The sequence below is a fragment of the Dendronephthya gigantea genome, unplaced genomic scaffold, assembly GCF_004324835.1.
Source record: "Dendronephthya gigantea isolate DGI-Jeju-01 unplaced genomic scaffold, DenGig_1.0 000344F, whole genome shotgun sequence".
In the NCBI taxonomy this organism is placed as follows: domain Eukaryota; kingdom Metazoa; phylum Cnidaria; class Anthozoa; order Malacalcyonacea; family Nephtheidae; genus Dendronephthya; species Dendronephthya gigantea.
Genome location: NW_021163354.1, coordinates 86,144 through 95,453, shown reverse-complemented (window position 1 = coordinate 95,453; position 9,310 = coordinate 86,144). Strand labels below are relative to the sequence as shown.

The window sequence follows — 9,310 nt, the reverse complement described above, 5'->3', positions numbered from 1 at the left end:
TATGAAGTGTAAAATCTTCCCACTCACTAAAAACCAGTCTTCAGTCGTTTAATTTTAGCCTTCTTGTCTTAGCCAATCAGAAAGTTATTGATTACCAAGTCTTCTCTCGTTTAATTTCAGCGCACGCGCATAACTGGCAAAAAGGTCGAACGTCCACCGTTGACCGTCCACTTTCATTTCGCTATGTTCTCACGGGTTCCGGGTGTAATCCTAATCTCCGGGCGAAATTAGTACCCTCGCACGGCGCTTCGCGCCGGCTCGGGGAAAAATGGATGGAAAAGTAAAACTGTAAAATATATTCCCTTCAGGTTCTCCTTTGAAAACAAGACTTCAAGGTAATTAAAACCAGGCATGGCAACCACAACACCTTCATCATATCGTATTGCGAAGAAAATTACCCGCCACTACAATCATATCTCGTTTTTACGTACATGTAAGTCTTTGAAATTAATACCTAATGGTCTACGCGCAACATACTCTTTTGAAAACTTAAAATAGAGAAGAATAATTAATCATAGATAATATAGACTGATTGATAATTGTATCAATCCCCAATTTACACTAACCTTACTATATAAGACAATGAAAGTGCATACAATGTATCATGGAGGAAAAACAAAAGATTTCATCGATGATATAAATATTGCTTCCTTGCTGACTCAATTGTGGTGGAACAGTAAGTGATACCCTTGTTGTTGTACGTGGAGTTCTTATGATGATCTGTGTTTAGCAAACTTGGTTTCTGTCTACTTTTTAATCCCAGATTTTGTATTTTGTGTGGTCAGTTGTATTTTGAAAATGATCCTGTCGAACTAAAGTGTCAGTATAGTTGAGTAGTTGGTAATAAGTAACTGCATCTGGTTGTAGGCAATGCTACCAAAAATACAGTCTATCATTCCTATGAATTCCTATGATATTATTTAATAATCAGGATTGACTTCTTAAACATAATAATTCAATTTATTCTGATATAGGGCTCATAAAAGAATATCCCGCTCTTTGACTTATTTATTACAGAGGTAAGTTTTCAGCATTCATAAATCATGTATGATACTTGTTGGAATGATAGTGAGTCATATCTGATAAATGGAATTGGAAATGCAATTATGTATCGCGATTTCGTAATCAAATTGAAGTCTTCAACACATTGTTTGCAAATATTTTACCAGGAGAAAAAAATGAAAGCAGTTGCTCATCCACAAACCTAACACTGCTCATTGTCACGGCGGTGGTACTGATATTCTTTTTTCTTCCGGTGGGTTTTATCGTCTACTGGTGTACGAAAAAAAATTATCTGCAATGTCAGGGAGAAGGATTACTGGGCGCTCCCGCCAGGGCAACGACGATACAAGCAATTACATACAGGTAAAGTAATCGCTGCACACAGGGATAGTTTATGAATAAGTTTCATAGATAAGATTGTTAGTCTGGGGCCGGTTTTTCGAAGCCAGAGATCAAATACGTTCCCATCTAAGCTGAACACACATCATATGCAATTCATTTGCAATTATTATGCATGCAGTTCTTTTGGAAATTGAACATTCAAGTCTCTTATCAGTTCACCGTTTAAGCTAAACATCTTTCTTGGGTAGGGGCGTAAGCGAATCGTTGTAAGGGCGTCAATATTTTAAAACTTCCGGCTGCATGTCATTTTCATCATTATTGCCATAGTATCCTGCACAGAATGTTTTGCACAAACCTTGTCTCGATTGACACTGGCGGCCTGGCCCCGCCAATGTTCTTGCTGGCCCCCCTTCCCCAAAATCCTGGCTACGCCTCTGCCCGTGTGATTCAATTTTTTGATTGAAATTCAATGCACCCCGAACAAAACATTGAATACTGTTATAAAGTACTGTTTACAGGTCAGCTCCTGCAAAATCAAACCTCTTCTTTTCTTATGAAACTCGTGGAGCTGCTCACTCCTGAAGGTAGGCCAAACTGGAAAGATCTAGCGGCAAATTTTGGCGATTTCGCTTACGAGGAAATCGCGAACTTCGGAGTTGGCAAAACTACAGTGGAGACCAAAATCACGTCAACCATCGACAAATTATATAGATGTTGTCTCAACATTAAGAAGGAAGATGTGGCGACGTACATTGCCGATTGTGTAAGCCAAATAACAGACACTACACTTGTGTAGACAATTGGCCTTTTTTGACAGGCGATATCCGCCGTTTCCTGCATGCCTATATGGGTACCAAGTGAGCACACGACTTCGTTTCGACGTGGAATTTTGGTTGAACTTTTGTCGCGACGTCGATCAGCGGGAAATCGACGTTGTTTCCACGTCAAGGTCATTTCCACGACGTCGAATCAATGTCGCTTGTCAACGTTGTTTCAAGGTTGAAACATGGTCGATACGTAGTTATATACGTACAGGGTCGTTCGGCAACCAAAAATCGACTGGCTTTCAATATTGCCGCATTGCCGTGTTAACACAACCTACGACTTCAACATTGCCGTGTTAACAAACCTACGACTTAATTTTTTACCGCGAATTGGTTAGCTGATACCAGGGGCGGATCTAGGGGTGATCAGAGCGATCACGCGACTAAGGCAAAAATTGCCAAGAAAAGTGTTTGAATGAAATAGCAGTCCAGTTGCTTAACACGTGCAGTGTATTGGGCTGATCAGGCACTCGTGATGTTTGGCAGTCCAGTTGTTAAAAGAGTTCCGTGACCAGGCCTTCAAGCACGAGCGCGCAGAAAAGCGGTCTTATGCATGAATTTTGCTCGCTTCGTCATCAAATCCCTGTCATCTGATTGGCTGTCCCTCTTTTTGCGCGATCTGTGGGGAGTTCTGATCGGTGAAGCGATCAGGGGCTCGAATCGGGCTATTCAATTGGCTAATTCAAAATCTATCTGAATTCTCATTGGTTGTATTTTTCTGATCGATCAGTGTGATCTGACCTTGACCTGAGAGCGTGCAAACAGCAAGGTTCCTTGGCCTTTCTGATGACGTCATTGTAGTTTTGACAGCAACGAAAACTCGAACGATTATTAAACTCAAAAGAAAAATTTTATTATCAAAACTATTTATTAATCATGTCAGATATTTACAAAGCCGTGAGATGTGCTTTGGAGAAAGACGATCGGCAATATCTTAAAACTATCGAGCCGATCTGAAGAAGCGAATAGACGCCGCAGCAAAGCGTTCAACTGAGCAATTTTTAAACGAACTGAAAAACACCAGCTTTTGCAGCCTCACGAGAAATTTTGCTGCGGAATCGTACATCCCGATGTCTGTTCGGAAGACAACAAAGAAGTTTTGTACGGCCTTAAGGTAAACATAACAAAATTTTACAAAGATTTCGTGCATTTGTTTATTGGTGATCGTGTGATTTGTGTTAGAACTGTTAAGCTGCACAAGCTATAAAGTTGAGATTTACACGTTGCACGTTAAAATTTACATAGGATTTCGCTTTAATTTGCATATAACTGCGGCGTATGCATACGCTTCAAGAGGAATCGAGGAGTGTAATGATATATTATCACTACCATGTGAACTACGTGTATACCTAATACCTTCTGTGAAATGTACAACCCGATGTGTTAGGATATTAAAAGCTTAGAGCACTGAACTGTGTTTTAATTTCAAAAATAATTATTTAAAACACATAGCAGTAAACTGCAAGTGGCCATATTTTCTGATTACATTTTAAACGATGAGCACTAGTTTATTATATAACTATAATTCTATAATCATATTGCCAATTATTCATACTTAATGGTTCATGAAAGTGGTACATGATGTTTTTGCTATCAAGTCTATCAATTACTAGGTTAATATTTATTCATCTTTACCTAAGTGACTGACTGATAAAACAGAGTTTCATTCACGTCCTAGTCTCTCTTAGATCTGACACTACTGGGAACTGCTTGTATAGCTCTGTGTCCTTAGTAGAAGTGGGTAACAAAAGCCTAATGAAGCTATTGAGAATTTTGACCTCCATAGAGCTCTTCCTTAATGCTCATTTTTATTCTCAGCACCCTTGTTATTCTTCTGTTGTGGAAGAGCATGATCAATACTTCAGCCAAAGTATCAATATAAACCTTTTACCAATGTCTGTTTCTAAGGGATGTTTATAGATACTGGTTGTATGAAATATGACTTGGTTAGACAGGAAGCTATATATATACTTAATTAATTGCAGTGAGAAGAAATGGTCATCCTTTAATTCTCTGTATAATGGATGGGTCTTAATTGCTTCAATTTTAAATAGGAATACTTTCACCTATTAATTATCCTGATTGTGGGGAACAAAGAAGTAAATTGCTATTTAATTGCATGAATCAACCACACTTAACTCCAAAGGAAGGTTTGGATGATCTTCATATTTTGTTTTGTTGTAAATGTAAGAAACACCAGAATATTCAATCAAACTAGCATATTTGTGGTTGCACTTTACTTATGTAAATTTAATCAAGTATGGTTACTTGCAATATGTAAAGCATCATTTGCTACTACATTCACCAATGTCTATACCAGTGCAAAGATTTGAAGGCGGGTGCTGGGCCACTGCTGGCGCATAAAAACAATCAGCATGTGCTCTTATGGAAAATGCCTGTCCATGTCAGAATCACACAATATCTTTGTAGTATCATGCTTTTCCTAGGCATGCTGATGAGCCCTGATATTTTGCGAAACAGTCACATTGCATCTGCACCCCCCCTGACGAATGCGACGCTTTCCCCCCCCGGAATTACCTGACTGAAACTTTTTGACTAAGGTACGAAAAATCCTAGATCCGCCCCTGGCTGATACTGTATAAAATATTTCGAGAAATTTGTACGTTCTTGAAAAAAGCGTTAATGCAGGATTCCGGGAGTCGGTTTGTAGTATAGTTTACAGCTATAGCCCGTGGACAGACACATTAAAATAAACAATTGGCCGTGGAAAAAATTATTGTTCCTTATACTTAGCTCTTTGACTCGAGTTCGTTTTTCCGGAGCAAGAGATTTAAGGGGCGGCTGCCATTCTGCGAAACACAGATTGGATAATCTTTATTTGTTTGTTATTGTTGACTGGCATACCAAGAGAAGTTTTTGGAAGGTAAGATGAGTGGATAGATTCATAAACATTCCGATGCCTAATGAGTTAGCCCATTAACAGGCAAAAAACCTTTGTCGACCCCCAGCGTCGCTAGCTGCAGGCCGTATCACCCTAATCGGGAACCTGCGCACAGGTAGAGCGGTTTTGAAATGGGCTGTTGATGTTTCTCCTGCTTTCAACATGCGACCTATACTATAGTTCGGTATATTGTTCATTTTTATTATTAAGAACATTTACGACACAAAATTTGCATAGCTGGGCTGGCTACGTCGCTGCGAACGACGCGATCATAACGCCTAGTAGGCGTCTTGTTATATATTGTTCGTTAAAATTTCTATAAGATTTTCAAGTGACTTTTTTGAAAATGTGCCTCAATAAGGGTTGATATGGGAACCTTAAATGAAATGCTTTAATTAATATTATACAGTGTATAAAACAATAAATATTAGAAAAATTGACTAAATGTGAATGCCTATCATTATCTATTGTTTAGTAACCCATGCATAAGGTGAACTAAACAAAATGTTGACATCATTTTGCCTTTGTTTATGTAATTTCAAATTCAATAGAAAAAGTGATCGAGGTTATGATAATTATAAACTTTGTTGTTTTTGTTTAGTGGATGTTAATTTTTAAACGATACTTAGGAAAACATGAAGACAGTTTAATCATTCAAAATTCAACTTTTGTTTTACTTTTACTTTTGTTTAGACAGCACTCAAAAGACTGTATAAGATTTTCAAAACATAGAAACCGCGAAGTGTTTTACTTTGACGGACATAGCGTGGCTAGGCAAGGTAACCGCATTGCGCATTTGCTAACCAAATTCACGCATTTGATGTAAATCTTTGCACTGAAACGGAAAATGACAACTTGTTTTTGCCAGAAGGTCTTTTACAAAATAACAACTTGAATGACCTTCCGTTTTGAAACCAACATTCCGGCCCCTTAAAGGCGATATTTTTTCTTTACATGACGAAATTCTATAGGTTCGAAACTTTATGATAAATCTAAACTAATAGAAATCACATTAACAAATTACAAACGCATTGCAATAAAACTAAACGCTGTAATTTATGCCCTCCAAGAAATCTATAATCATATGTCATCCTGAATTAAGCTCTTTGAACTAGCGTAATGAACTTGTTTCCACACGCCGGCATCGAAAGAAGTTTTTACTAACCCAGTTTAACCAATTACATGCAACATGACCTAATTAAATCTGCATCTCTTATATGCAGTCGTTGATGAGTGTGGCAAGCTTAACGCTTGCAGTACTAAACAGTTCTGTAGTGAATAAGGCACTGTGAAATGAGGAATGTGGAATGAGGAACAAAAGGCTTTATACGTTTTAGAGCACCTATACCTGAGGCAACTTTTTTGCACAATTTTCTAATATGAATTTTCCAAGACATATTTTCATCAATATATGTACCAAGAGATTTTGAAAAAGTAACTTGTCTAATTGGAACATTATCAATTGACAGAGGAGAGGAGAAGAACTTTCTGGGATTGCCTGATTATTTATAAGTAAAGAAATATGTGTGAAGTGTGATAAATACATTAAAACTCTAACTAAGCATCGTATCTGAGATGTATATATAATAAAACTATGCATTTCACGATCCATGTTGGCAAAAACAACTAACTAATGCGTTATAGTATAGGTATAAACATTATAGTATTCGCTATACTGTGAAAAAGTGATATGATATATACAAATTCGCCATTTTTCTGCCATATAGCTATATCGGCCATATCGCTTTTTAGACTGTAGTTATACATGCTTTCATTTTGAGAGCACACGACTACACAGTCATACTAGAAATACATGCATGCAGCAACCCCTCGCCTGAAGGGATAAACATATATTTCCATAATTTAAATTCGTATAAGTAAATGACTATATGAAGTACAATAAAGTATACTATATAAAGTCGACTCTCGAGCTATCAAATTCAACTATACTGTTAGCATAATTCATTAATTGTGCTGCGAATAGTTTTAAATATTCTACTACAATTTTTAGCGAAATTTCAATTTCTTAAACACATTCACCTTTAAAAATAAATGTTTTCCCAATCAAAATAATTTTAACGAAATTGACAAATAAATTTAAGAGGTGTCAATACGTTTGTTGATAAATCCACAAATTAAACTTACAAAATACTTGTAAGTGTTTTAAAATACAAAATCTAACCATTTACCTGTTCAAAAACACTCTAAAAATGCTTCAAAATCGTAGATTTTTTACCATCCCTTTGAATCAAAGTTTTTCTATCCGAAAGCATCTTGTCGGGAACTGACCAACAGATAAGCACTAAAAATACCTTTAGGGCAGGCACTTAACAATGCACAAACTGCACAATATCATATATCACATTAATTAAGGGAAGGGGTTTAAATTGAGTTAGTGAGGGTGTGACACGCGAGAAGTGCGGACGAAGACTTAGTGAATTTAATACATTTTCTTTACTAAATATTGTTGTTTGAGACTTTGTGATTTGTCGGGAACATCAGTTTGGGGTCAACAAAGCATCTTTCACATTATATTTTAATCAATTTTACGACTGAATTTTTCGTATATTTTCAAGATCATCGAAATAAAAATAGTTTTTTATATTTCAAAATGTCAGTTATGTTGACGTGACCAAAATTTTAATTCAGCCAATCGCACACTTGCAAACGTTTGCTAGTTACCAGTTTTAACTCGTCTTAAACTCACGCATGCGCATAACTTACAAAACGCCCAACCTCCACGACATAATGGCGGACAACTTTCATTTCGCATTTGCATTCCCGGGCGTAACTAAAATCCAATAGTCTTATGCTGTATAATCAGATTATTGTAATCCGTACTTAAAATTGATGCAATATTTAGCTGTTATTGAAAACATTTGACCTCTGTCAGAAAAAATGGGCTCCCTGTCAATTCATATTTAACTAAAAATTTTTGGTGGTCACAAAATATCTCTAAATATTTCATCAGGATTAAGGAAATACTCTATTTCCTTCAATACTTTAGAGCATCTGCCCAAACATTAACAGTAGAAGAGCTATAACATGTTATTTGCATACGCTATCTGCGCTACACATATATATACCCCGGCTGTATGAAAAAGAAGTTTTTGTTAGGTCGATATAGGAAGGACCGCGTTCCTTAATCCGAAAGTCGAGATTTCCGCCCTGTAAAGCAACTTAATACTCCATCCCGGCGCAAAGGTGCACAATTTTTTAACTAAAGGATATAGGAATAGCATGCTGCCCATATAGAACTGCGATTCTAAAGTGTCAAAATGCGCACAATTTTTCTGCAGAGCATATAGCAGTGCAGTCGCCCATATAGAAACGACAATTCCAAACGCACGCACAGGGGAGTTTATACTCACAATTGTAAAGAAAATCAATCCACATCATCTTCGAGACATCTAATTGTGACACCATTTGTGCCCCCTTCCTACGATAACCCAAGCAAGACTTCTCCAGAAACATCAAGTGTTGATGCATCAATGTAACATACATCTATTGACTCTCATGTCTGGAAAAATCTTATTTGCTTGTCCTACCTGTCTCAGCTTAGCAATTAATAAGGTTGCATCTACACTGACTACACACAAATTATACTCGCGAATTTGCATACAATAAGAAAAATTTTACGTTTTTGAGTGCAGATACACCTATTTATGTTATCTCAGTTTTGTGACCACCCAATTAAATTACTCAAACCTCTTTGGACCAATTTTCGATTTAACGATGTTCGACTGAACCAAAGTTATCTTGATCAAACATCAACTCTCCTTGTCATGTAGTCTACAAAAATTCCATAAGCATTAGAGTGTACATGTTCTATTTAACGTTATTACGTTATAATTAGTATACTGTAAAACAGTACAAATCTAAAATTTAATGAATCTATATAAAAATGTATGCAAGTTCAAATTAGTTGTTTTAACAATCTATTTTCTCTATTTTCTAATTTGTTGATGCTGCATGCGTGCGTGTAATTGCAAGACCGATTTAAGTTACACTTGCATAAAATGCGCAAATTACCTAACGTTTGGTTCAATGGCCAGAAATCTGATACAGCATGGCCGCCGCGCACGCGCATCGTATCAAATTCGAGTGATAGAAAATCTGCAGCCTCGTACCCAGGCGCTTTATTGGAAAACATAAAGGTTGCATTCAGCGTAATATAGAGATCTGTGGCTGAGATGTGCGAGCGCGCAGGGGTGCTTGGGGAGGACGCGACGGGAGAACG

The 9,310-nt window shown here is 37.0% G+C and overlaps 1 long non-coding RNA gene across 2 annotated transcripts; it reads left to right on the top strand.

Annotated features, from left to right (window-relative positions):
* The first annotated feature begins 269 nt into the window (after positions 1-269).
* LOC114542266 lies at positions 270-2,943 on the top strand. Of its 2 annotated transcripts, none has more exons than XR_003689556.1 (3): positions 270-433; positions 975-1,019; positions 1,170-2,943. It is a non-coding gene; the product is annotated as an uncharacterized LOC114542266 (long non-coding RNA). The 2 variants fall into 2 exon arrangements; XR_003689557.1 differs by having other exon boundaries at positions 270-1,019; positions 1,170-1,365; positions 1,863-2,943.
* Positions 2,944-9,310: the final 6,367 nt, after the last annotated feature.